Below are 13,219 nucleotides of genomic sequence, written 5' to 3'. Positions count from 1 at the left end.
AAAGAAGATGTGGTATATATACACAATGGAATACTATGCAGCCATCAAAAGAAATGAAACTTGCCATTTGCGATGACATGAATGGAACTAGAGGGTATCATGCTTAGCGAAATAAGTCAATTGGAGAAAGACAATTATCATATGATCTCCCTGATATGAGGGAGAGGAGATGCAACATGGGGGGTTAAGGGGGTAGGAGAAGAATAAATGAAACAAGATGGGATCGGGAGGGAGACAAACCATAAGTGACTCTTAATCTCACAAAACAAACTGAGGGTTGCTTGGGGGAGGGGGGTTGGGGGGGTGGGGTTATGGACATTGGGGAGCGTATGTGCTTTGGTGAGTGCTGTGAAATGTGTAAATTTGGCGATTCACAGACATGTACCCCTGGATAAAAATATATGTTTAGGGGCGCCTGGGTGGCTCAGTGGGTTAAAGCCTCTGCCTTCGGCTCAGGTCATGATCCCTTGGTCCTGGGATCGAGCCCCACATCGGGCTCTCTGCTCAGCAGGGAGCCTGCTTCCTCCTCTCTCTCTGCCTGCCTCTCCGCCTACTTGTGATCTCTGTCAAATAAATAAATAAAATCTTTAAAAAAATATATATATATGTTTAAAAAAAATAAAATTTATTAAAAAAAAAAAAGATACGAATATAGTGATTTGAAGGGACACCAGTACCCCAGTGTTTATAGCAGCAATGTGCACAATAGCAAAACTGTGGGAGGAGCCCAGATGTCTGTCAGCAGATGAATGGATAAAGAAGATGTGGTACATATATACAACAGAATACTATGCAGCCATCAAAAATTGAAATCTTGTCATTTGCAATGATGTGCATGGAGCTAGAGTATTACACTAACTGAAATAAGTCAATCAAAGACAATTACATGATCCCACTGATATGTGGAATTTAAGAAACAAGGTAGAGGATTAGAGGGGAAGAGAGGAAAAAAATTGAAACAAAATGAAACCAGAGCATGAGACAAATGGTTAGAGATTTTTAATCTCAGGAAATAAACAGAGAGGGGAGGGGTGTGGGGCATAGCCTGGATACCCACCCATAGACATTGGGAGGGTATGAGTTGTGAGTGCTGTGTATTATATAAGACTGATGTATCACAGACCTGTACCCCTGAAACAAATAATACATTTTATGTTAATAATAAAAAGAAAACTTGTAGTTATAAATCCTCTCTGCCTCTTTGAAATGTAAATCTTTTTAAAAGCCTGTTGCTAGTTTTGCCACCCAGCAATGTCTTTCTCAAGGACTTAGGAGCTGTCTCTGAGATGTAACCATCAAGCAGATAGCACCTCTAACTTCTACTCTTTGTGGTCAGGTAGGAACCTACCTTCTTAGTAGGCGTCTTGCTCCAAGTTATACAACTACCTCTTATCATGAAGATAAGGGAAAATATACTCTTCCTTTCAATGCAGTTAATCAGCAAACACAGATGGCCTTAAAGAGCTCTTAAAAACTTTATTATCTTTTGTTTCAGTGGCATTGAACTGAGACTGATTTCTTATCTGTCTCATGTATTGCAGTAGTCTTGAACTCCATGTATTGCAGTAGTCTTGAACTCTTAAATCTGCGTGTTGAAATTTGGTACTGTTTTTGTTTTGACATTTCCTTTCTGATCTCCCTGCTTCTATCACCTTTGCCTCATTGCATTCTATTCTCAATTCAGCAGCCGGCATGATAAGATCTGCCACTCCTCTAATCAAAACTTTCCAGTGGCTTCATTTCAAAGACAGAAAAACTAAAGTCTTATGAAAGTTACAAGACATGGCTCAAAATAATTCTTTATTACCTTTCTAATGTCATGTCCTGCATCTCTCAAACTCACTTCACTTCAACCACATGGGCCTTTCTCTGTGCATTTCTTGAATGTGTAGATGTGCTTCTACTACAGGACCTTTACTATAGCTGCCCCTCTGCCTAAAGATGCACTTAACCAACCCCATCTCCTCCTTTAAATTGTGGTGTGATTATTACTTCCTCAATGGTGCTTATCGTGACTTCTTTATTTAATGGATGTGGTAGGCTGAATAATGGCCCAAAGATAATCCATACTATGATTCTTGGAACCTGTGAGTATGTTACCTTACATGACAAAAGAGACTTTGCAGCTGTGATTAAATTATAGATTTTGAGATAAAGTGATATTCCTAGATTAATTGGGGGGTCCAATATCATTTCAAAGGTCCTTATAAGAGGGGAATACAAGGGTCAGAGTGAGAGATGTGACAGCAGAGATAGAGGTGAGTGAGGCAGCCATGAGTCAAAGAATGTAGGCAGCTTCTAAAAGCTAGCAGAGGAAACAGATTTTCCCCCTAGAGCCTCTAGAAGGAACATAGCCCTGCTCACACCTAGATTTTAGACTGGTGAAAATCATTTGAACTTCTAATTTCTGAACTGTAAAGTAATAAATTTGTGTTGTTTTAAGATACTGAGTTTGTGGTAATTTTGTCATAACAGTAGGAAACTAAACAGCCTGTAACCTGTAGTCATAACATTCTCTGACTTTATTCTATGTTTTTCTCCTATGCAGTAATTGCCACCTTTAACATTTTGAATTATTGAATCATTTATACTATCTACGAGATATCTATCTATCATCTATCTGTCATCTACCTATCATTTATTTTGCTTCTTCCTCAAGCATGTCTCTTGAAATTTGAGATCTTTTTGTATTACCCACTTTCACTTAGCACTTAGAACATGGCATGACCTAATGTAAGCACTTAAAAGTATTTGTTGAATTAATTAAGAGAAAAAATCAATCTCATATATTTGAGGACCCATACAGTGAATTACCTTAGATCCATATTGCATAGTTTTATTCAGGCACATTGAAACTGGCAAAAGAATACTGTCAAAGACCTTTGACTCAACCCTTACTTGGTTTAATTCTGTGGTAGAGATAGTAAGTGTGCAGTGAGTCATCCATGAGCTCCTCTGCTTCATTTCCCTTCCTTTCTTGTAGTTAAGTTTTCATCAGTGGATTGTGAGTTGCAGTGACATGTGTCTCTTGAGCCAGGGTGCTCCCTCTTTTTCTTCTGCTCTGTTATGATCATGAGGCCACATGTTCCAGATGGCAGAGCTAAAGATGGAAAAGAACTGCCTGAACTGCACCAAGCTTTACAGTAATGAGATGTAAACCTTAATTGTGTTAAGCAGCTAACATTCTGACGGCTTTCTAAAGTTACAGCAGTTAGCCTTAATTAGGGAAGCAAATTCTGGAATGCAGTTGGATCATAAGGTTTTTAGCTTCTACAAAATGGAAATAAATTTGTGCTTCGCATACCTCTTTTAGCTACTGTGCATTTGTTTCTCAGCACCAGAAAAGGTGTCTCTTGAGACATGTCTTTCAGTGCACAGTTCAGATAAATCTTGTATATCCATTGTTGGCCATTTAAAACAAAAGGACTGTCATTCTTTTACTGCTTTACTTAACTATGGCTAATTCACGTAACTTTGGCTAAGCAGTTGACACACCTGGGAAATTTCTAGGAGTCTTTTTATTCTGCTTTATCTTTCTGCAAAATTTGAACTACATAGAGCAACATGATGACTATTTCCATTGCTAAGGAACTTAAGTAATGATTTTTTGTATCTTTGAAAATAATAAAAATAATACTGGATCAACTATTTTTATAATTGAAAGATTAATAAATCATCTGATGACAAATATATTTACTATCAAGTTCAGTACATACTCACATTTATCACCTTTTTATGTACTCTAATATCATAGTGCAGAGGTCAATACATTTTTTTTTCTATAAAGAGCGAAGTAGTAAACATTTTCAGATTTTGGTGTCACATAGTTAATTTCACAACTGCTCAATTCTGCCATTGTAGCATGAAAGCAACCTTAGATAATACATAAAAGAACAGGTGTGTCTGTTCCAATAAAACTTTATTTATAAAAATAAATGGCAGCTGCAGTTTGTCAAATCCTGTTCTAGAGGAATACAGGATACTCTTTGTTGTTATAGTACTTTATTCTTGCCAGTAATTTTCAACCAAGGGCCCCAGAATCTCCCAGGAGAAGGATGGTGAGTGTGTTAGGGTTCTATGAGTAATAGAACTAATAGTATTTTATACACACACACACACACACACACACACACATAGTTGATTCTTGTTATACACTGTAGTTATGTTCCGTAGAGTCTCTACAGACACTGAATCAGTGAATAACAAACCATTACTCCTAGGGGGAAATATAGGGTAATTCCAGCAAGCTTCTGGTCACAACATTTTTGTTAACCAATCAGTCCTTGTTTTATGCATATTTCTGTTAAAGACATATTTTTAAATATATTTTATGCATTAACACGAATTCAGGGCCAACAGCCTCATGCATGGCACTTCATGCCTGAACAAAGCTTATCTAAAACATATTTTCTTTGTAAGGCACACCAGAGCCTGCTTGTGCTTAGGAATACTAGTAAGCACTTCGGCACTACTCGGAGCCATTTTAAAAAGCAAAATCACCAACCACTTGCACCAAAATGGAAAACAAAACAAACCTAAAACAGAAATATGGCACTAAATAGATTTTGAAAAGGATGTTTGTTATGATATGAGAGCTAAAACAAGAAGGGGAGATATTGCCATATTTGATCTCAACTGATAACCTCTGTGTCTGCTGTCGCAAATTTTTTGCCATTCTCTGCGTATCCAGGAATAACATGAAAGTGCCATGAGTGTTAATTTTGGGGTTACAAATGAAGTTTAACAGGTAAGAAAATTCACAAATACAGGATTAGTGAACAGTGAGGACCTACTCTATACACACACACACACACACACACACACAAACACACAGCATTTATTTCAGGAATTTGGCTTACATGTTTGTGGGGTCTGGCAAGTCTCTAATTTGTAGGGCAGACTGAAAACTAGGGCAGAAGCTGCTGTTGCAATCTTGAGGCAGAATTTCTTCCTCAAAGAAACTTCAGTTTTGCTTTTAAGGCCTTTCAACTGATTGGATGAAATCCACCCATTTTATCAAAGTTAATCTCTTTTATTTGAATTTAATTGATTATAGCTATTAACCACATCTACAAAATACTTTCATAGTAACACCTAGATCAAAGTTTGAATAACTGGGAAATATAGCCTAGCCAAGTTGGTGGTATAAAACTAATCATTGCAGTAAATATAGTTTGGAAAAGCACAGAGACTATGGTGGGATAATGGTATTATGGTTATTATTTTTTTTAAAAGATGATGCCTTTTGAAGATACATAGTAAAGTATTTATCAATAAAAAGATAAAGACTAATCAACTAAACAAAATACTGTGTGTGATTATCTGGGTCCAATTTCCTCAGTGTTTTCTATACCTTTCTATATTTGCAAATTTACTACATTTCTTTTTTGTTTATTACATAATTGATTATAGTGCTTTTTTATAGTACTAAATTTTCTCTTGCTACATAACAAATTACCATAAATTTAGCAACTTAAAACAAATTTATTATTCCATAGTTTCCACAAGAGTCCTGGCACATATTATTAGTCCTCTACTCATAGTCTCACCAGACTAATATCAAGTTGTTGGCTAGGATTTGGGGTGTCTTCCAAGCTTACTGGTTGGTGGCTGAATTCAATTTCTTGTGTTCTAGTTTATATATCTATTTGTTGTAGGCTGTTGACTGTGAGTTGCTCTAAATCCCAAGGGGGAACCTTCAGATCCTAGCCTCTTATAACATGGTGCTTACTTTTTCAAAGCTAATAGAATTTCTCCCTAGTCAGCTAAGATGGAGTCTTACATAGCATTACCTTATCAATGGAGCAGCTATCCAGTCATATTCATAGTTCTGCCCAAACTCAAGAGTAGGGAGTTATAAAGTATGTGAACATTGGAGGAGCAAGAATTTTAGAAAGCATCCTAGGATTCTTCTGCTTCCTATATCATGTGATTGTAACTATAAAAACATGCATGGCCAAAACCTGGAATGAAGCAAAAAATGTTTACTGCTATTATTCTTTTGAGTTGACATTATGAAGAAAGGTGTATTTTTTGCTACAAATGTGTAGTTTAAAAATTGTTTTGTAGGGGCACCTGGGTGGCTCAGTGGGTTTAAGCCTCTGCCTTCGGCTCAGGTCATCATCTCAGGGTCCTGGGATCGAGCCCCGCATCGGGCTCTCTGCTTAGCAGTGAGCCTGCTTCCTCCTCTCTCTGCCTGCCTCTCTGCCTACTTGTGATCTCTGTCTGTCAAATAAATAAATAAAATTAAAAAAAATTGTTTTGTAATAAGCATGTTTTGTAATAAGCATTTATGTATATATTAAATTTTAATAAGATTTTTATAGAAATAATACTAGCTTATTGTTGAGGGGATCAAGTAGTAGTGAAGAAGCTTAACGATAAAAGAATAATTAAGCTCTATTCCTCCCTCTGAACTTCTCCCTGGATCCCTTCTATAGGGAAATAATTCTTAAAATTTTGGAGGTATCCTTTTATAAGTGTTCTTCAGCTTTCCCTTTCTACTAAACACTGTATTGGACATCTTGTATATGTCTTAACTTTGATAATTATATTTTCAGTTCTAGGAATTCCAGAATTTGTCTTCTCATGATTTTGATTCCTTGGCAAATATTTTCATCTCATTGTACATTTAAAGAAATCATATTATGTGAGTTGATCACATTTAACAACAAAGTCCATGTTTGATAACTTCAATATGTAGATTAGCTATAAGTTTTTTACTTTTTTTCTGTTGGATTTGACTGTTTGATCTTGTCTCCTGGCATGCCTCATAATTTTTAACTAAATGCTATACATTTTGTGTGAAAAATGGCAGAGGCTCTGATGATCTCATACTCCAGAGAAAACTGACTTTTTCTAGCAGTCAGCATACGGGTAAAGCAATTGACTTCAAACAGAGATTAGAGGATTTGAGTTGACGATGAGTTTTAATCTTTGAAAGATTTCTAATTCTGGCTTCTAAAGTGTAGCCCATCAGGGATTAGAGTTGAAGGCTCCGTGTAAACCAGGGCTTTTTCTCCTTGGTGAGCCTATAGTCTAATTTTTTGTCTCTCCAGTATGATGAGTCTGACAAACCTTCTGCTTGATGATTAGCTGCTTGGCTGTCACTTTCTGCTTGGCTCCCCCATCCTCTTGTCCTGTGCAAATTAGGAGTCAAAAAAATGTCTCTAGGAAAAGTTAGTTGGAAGGTTAGGCTTATTATTCTCATTTGGCTTTTCTCTGGGACCATAACCCCACGTGTTCTAGATGCCTTGGTATCATTGATCTTCAGTTTTTTTGTCTCCCCAACCTGCTGAGATTGCTGACACGTGAGTCACCACTTTTACTTGGTCTGCTAGCCCCAAGCCATTTAGGAATTGGCAAATGTCTCCAGGGGAAAAGTAGCAGGGATATCAAGTTTACTTCAAGGTAGCCAACCCCTCAACTCCATTACTCTCCAAGCAACTGTTTTGTGTTTTTTCCTCCAGATTTTCTTGTTACTTTCTTTTTTTTTAATTGAAATATATTTAATCAGAGACCTTTATAAGCCACTCTTTAATTTTCAGAAGTAGAAATCCTCTGCCTCTATTTTTATCTGCTAATTTAAGCAATATTACAGTAGTTCTCCCTTATCTATGGTCAGCTTTCCATGGTTTTAGTTACCGGCAGTTGAATGCTGTGCAGAAACAGATGATCCCTGATAAGGCAGAAGATCAGTGGTAGCCCAACGCTATGTCACAGTGCCTATACCATTCACCTCACTTTTTCTCATCACACAGGCATTTTATTCACATCATCACAAAGATGGATGAGTTTGTACCATAAAATATTTTGAGAGAGAGAAATAGAACATTCACATGACTTGTATCACAGTATATTGTTCTGTTTTATTATTAATTATTATTGATCTCTTATAGTGTCTAATTTAGAAATTAAAATTTATCAGAAGCATGTATGCATAAGAAACATAGTATATCTGGGATTTGGTTCTATCCACAGTTTTAGGAATCTCTGGGGGTCTCGGAACATGTCATCTGCAGGTAAGGGGAAGTTACTGTACTTATTTTTTTAAATGGTCACTGCTTAATTTTTATCCACATGCTTTCTTTGCTCGCCTTTCTTCTGAGATTGTTTTATTTCTTACTGAAGTACGTTGTTCAACATTGTTTAAATTTCATTAGTGAGAGTCTGTTGGTTTTACGTTTTCCATTTTGTCGTGTCTGAAAATGTCATTATAAAAAACATAGCACCGTAATAAAAATTTAGTTAGTTGCAAAGTTCTTGGCTGACCATTAATTTGTCCCAACAGTTTGAAGATATTGTTAGAACACTGGCTTTCATTGTTCAAAGCCATGTTTCATAAACATTGGCTTTCAGTATTGCTGTGGAGAAATTAATGAACAGCCTAATTGTTGTTCATTTTAAGTATTAGTCCTTTTTCTCTTGGTCCTTTTAGGAGCCTTTATGTGACATAAGTAATATATTTCCAAATGTTTACTCTTTGTTTCATTAATGAGACAATTCAAATGCAAAATGCAATAAAAGAGAAGCCAAGAATAAGGCTATCCTTATTCCCAGTCCCCTCTATAGCACAAAAATTAGCCTTTTGTCATTCTCGTTGTTTCTTTCTTTATTTGTATATAAGCAATATGAGATTTTTGGTTCTTTCTGAGTTTCTAGATTTATTTGTTTTTATTTGTTCTACACAATTCTCAGCTGTTATCTCTTTAAATAGTGTTTTTCTTCCACTTTATTCTCTCCATCTGAGATAGCTACTAGACAGTTAAATTTATTTCTTCCATGTTTCTTAAACTTTGGTTTACATTTTTTAATCTTTCTCTAATACAATCTGATTAATGATTTAGCTTTATCTTGCAGATCTAATTCTCTCTTTGGCTGTGTCTAATCTGCAATTTAACTCACCATTGAGTTTTAACCTTTGATTATTATATTTTCAGCTTACTAGTCCTTTTTTTTTTTTATTTAAAAAGTAGGCCAATCAGTTGTTGATTATGTTTAATCCTTGCTTACAACATAATTGTTAGCACAGATTCTGCAGCCAAATTCCTTGGATTTGGATTCTAGCACCACAACTTATGCTATGTAAATTAGGACAAGTTTCTTAACTTCTCTAAGCTCTGATTTCCTCGTCCATAAAATTAGTAGCACCAACTTTGGAATTGTTGAGGATTAAATGAGTAAATACATAGAGATAAAGCATTTACAACAATGCCTGTCACAAAATAAAGATTATAAAAGTACTTTTAAAATATTTGGCTTCCTCTTAATTTCTTTCAATATTTTTAAAAGTTATTTTTGCAGTTTGATTTGATCATTTCAATAGCTGAAATCTTTGTGGTGATAATTCTGTTGATTTTATCTCTGCTAACTTTCACTGATGTCATTTTGTTCTTCTGTATATTTTGGAAACTTCCTTTTTATACTCGTTTCTGACTAATCTTGAAGAATTTTTTTTTTTAATAATTTTTTTTTAAATTTATTTATTTGACAGACAGAGATCACAAGCAGGCAGAGAGGCAGGCAGAGAGAGAGGAGGAAACAGGCTCCTTGCCGAGCAGAGAGCCCGATGCGGGGCTCGATTCCAGGACCCTGAGATGATGACCTGAGCTGAAGGCAGCAGCTTAACCCACTGAGCCACCCAGGCGCCCCTTTAAGAATTTTTTTTAAAGATTTTATTTATTTGAGAGAGAGAGGATGAGAGATAGAGAGCACGCACAAGAGTGGGATGAGTCAGAGGTGCAGCAGACTCCCTCCTGAGCAGGGAGCCCAATGCAGAACTCCGTCCTGGGACTCAGGATCATGACCTCAGTCGAAGGCAGCTACTTACTTAACCAACTAAGCCACCCAAGCGCCCTGTTTCTGACTACTCTTAATGTCTGAGAGTACTAAAATCTGATTTTAAGGTCTGTTTCTACATTTGTTTTATATCTGTGTGATTCCCACAGTACTGTAGTCCCTGTGTCACTTTAAGTTATGGTTTTTGTTGGGGATCACATCCTGTCCAATTTGAAGGGAGAGATATGGTTATGAATTCTCTTTGGCTGTTATTACCTAAATGTATGAGACTAAAGCAGATACATTTACTCTTATATTCCCTTTGCTAGCTGGTTAAATTCTAGCTTATCCTTTTACTGAAAGAGCAGGCTTTGAGGGCCCTAGCTCTCAGTAAAAGGGTCTAGGAGCCTAGTATCCTGCCTTGCATGGGCCCAAGGCTCCATCTTCTGTCCCTGACATGAACGTTAGAACTCAGGTCCTTAGGTTTCCTGTATTTAGAAATATCTAGGGTAGTCATGGCTCTGGAGCACTTTTAACTAGGTGGTTTTGGGTTCTTTTTGGGTTGGGAAGGGGACACTGAGATGGTCTTTTACTTTTGTATGAACTTCGTTATGATTTAGAGTAAAACTTGTCAATTATTTTTGGCATCTATGAACATTTTATTGATTTTTTTTTTCCAGAATGTCTATGCCACCATATTTTTGTAAGGGGAAGTCTCTCTTTGTTTTTGTTAAATATCTTTTGCCGTGTCATCAGTATTTTCTTTGGTGTTATGTGTGTACATGTATCTGTATTTTCTCTTAATATATTTGGAATGTTTATAGGCTATTCTTATTCTTTAATAATGTAATCGAACTTTAACATTATCACTGGATTCCTCTTATGAAATTTAATAAAATCATAATTCTGTACATTTTTATCTCTTACTTGTCTTTGTCTACTTATGAATTTTGTCACACTATTTTTTCATTATTAGGGTTATAACATTTTTATTATATTTAGCTGCTGTAATTCTCATAGTTTATCTTTCTTAGTTATGTACTTAAATATATTTAGTGTTCACTGTCAGTTCCTTATAACTCTCCAGTATCTGAATTCTTTGATTCTTTATTTGATCTTTTGATTAATTATATTTTTCTCATTGAGTGGACTTCTTTTTCTAAAAAAAGAATTCATGACTATTGTAATTTCTAAACTTTTGCTTATTTGAAAACAACTGCTACCTTTTAAGTGAATGACAAATTAAGTGCTAAAGGTAGATATTACAGTTATTGCTTTTTCTCAGACTCCGTAAATACTGATTTACTCTTTCCCATCTGTAAAATAAAATTCTTCGCAGAAATTTTAAGGCAGACTAATTTTTGCTTATTATTGGTGATTAGTTTTTATTTCCTAGATATTCATAAGATCTATTTTTCCCCTAAAGTTTAGCAATGTCATCAGGTTATCTAGACATTGCTCATTCTTAGAGATTCTTTTATTGAAATATAATTGACATATAACATATTAGTATCAGGTGTACAATATAATGATTAAATATTTCTATACATTGTGAAATGATTATCATAAGTCTAGTTACCTCCCATCAGTACTCACACAAAGTTACGAAAAACCCTTTTTCTTGTGATGGGAAATTTCAAAGATCTACCCTCTTAGCTGCTTTGAAATATGCAATACAATATTATTGACTATAGTCTCATGGTGTACATTACATCTCCATAACTTATTTATTTTATAACTGGTAGTTTGTACTTCTTAATTTCCTTTGCCCATTTCATTCACTCCTACAACCCCTCCCTCCCCTGGCAACTACAATTCTATTCTCTGTATCTGTGGGTTTTGTTTGTTTTGTTTTTTAGATTTAATAGATAGGTGAAATAATACAGTATTTTTCTTTGTCTGACTTATTTACTTAGCATAACACACTCTAGGTCCATCCATGTTGTCACAAATGACAATATTTCATTCTATTTTATGGCTGAGTGTCTTTACATTATATATATATATACATATATGCACATACACACCATATCTTCCTTGTTTGTTCATCCGTTAATAAGCATTTAGGTTGTTCCAATATCTTACCTATTGTAAATAATGCCACAGTGAATATAGGGATGCATAATTCACTTAGATTTAATGTTTTTGTTTTCGTTGGCTAAATACCCAGATGTGAATTTGCTGGATCATATAGCATTTCTATTTCTAAAGTTTTGAGGAATCTCCATAATGTTTTCCACAGAAGATGCACCAAGTTACATTTTAAACAACAGTGTAGGAGGTTTCCCTTTTCTTCACATCTTTATCAATACTTATTCCTTGTACTAATAGTCATTGTGACTGGTATGCCATGCTGTTATCTCATTATGGCTCTGATTTGCATTTCCCTGATAATCAGTGATGTTGAGCATCTTTTCATGTACTGATTGCAATCTGTACGTCTTTTTTTTTTTTTAAACATCTATTCAGGGTCTCTGCCCATTTTTTAATCAGATCATTTGCTTTAATAGTAATCATCATCTCCCATTCCGTGAGCTGTCTTTATTTTGTTGGTTTACTACGCTGTGTAGAAGCTTTTTAGTTTAATGTTGTCCTATTGTTTATTTTTGCTATTATTACCCTTATCTGTGGAGTCAGATCCAAAAATATGCTACTGAGAATGATGTTAAGGAGCTTACCACTTTTTTTTTCTTTAGTTTTATGGTTTCCGGACTTGCATTCAGGTCTTTAATCCATTTTGAATTAATTTATGGGTATAGTGTAAGATAGTGGTCCAGTTTCATTTTGCTGCCTGTGGCTGTTGAGTGTTCCCAGCACCATTTATTAAAGAGACTCTCTTTTCTGTATTGTGTATTCTTGCCTCCTTAGTCATAGATAATTGACCATATAAGCGTGGGTTTATTTCTGGGCTCTCTGTTCAATTCCATTGATTTGTATGTCGGTTTTTATGCCCAAACCATACTGTTTTGATTACTATAACTATGTAGTATAGTCTCAGATCCAGAAGCATGATTCCTCCAGCTTTGTTCTTCTTTCTCAAATTTGCTTTGGCTATTTGGGATCTTGTATGGGCCCATATAGATTTTAGGATTGTTTTTGTTCTATTTCTGTGAAAAATGTCATCTGAATTTTGAAAGGGATATCTTGAGTGTGTAGATTGCTTTGAGTATTGGACATTTTAACGATATTGATTCTTCTAATCCATGAGCACAGAATATTTTTCTATTTTTTTGTGTTTTCTCCAACTTCATTCATCACTCTTAAAGTGTTTAGTGTACAGGTCTTTCACTTCCTGGCTAAATTTATTCTTAGGAATTTTTTTCTTTTAGATATACTTATAAATGTGATTATTTTAATAAATTCTGATGGCTTGTTGTTAATGTATAAAATGGAATGGATTTTTATTTTTTATTTATTATTTATTTTTTTATATTTTTTAATT

The sequence above is a fragment of the Enhydra lutris genome, unplaced genomic scaffold, assembly GCF_002288905.1.
Source record: "Enhydra lutris kenyoni isolate GAN:26980312 unplaced genomic scaffold, ASM228890v2 scaffoldscaffold28, whole genome shotgun sequence".
Classification (NCBI taxonomy): Eukaryota; Metazoa; Chordata; class Mammalia; order Carnivora; family Mustelidae; genus Enhydra; species Enhydra lutris.
The sequence above is the reverse complement of the archived record's forward strand: the minus strand, read 5'-3'. Positions refer to the sequence as shown.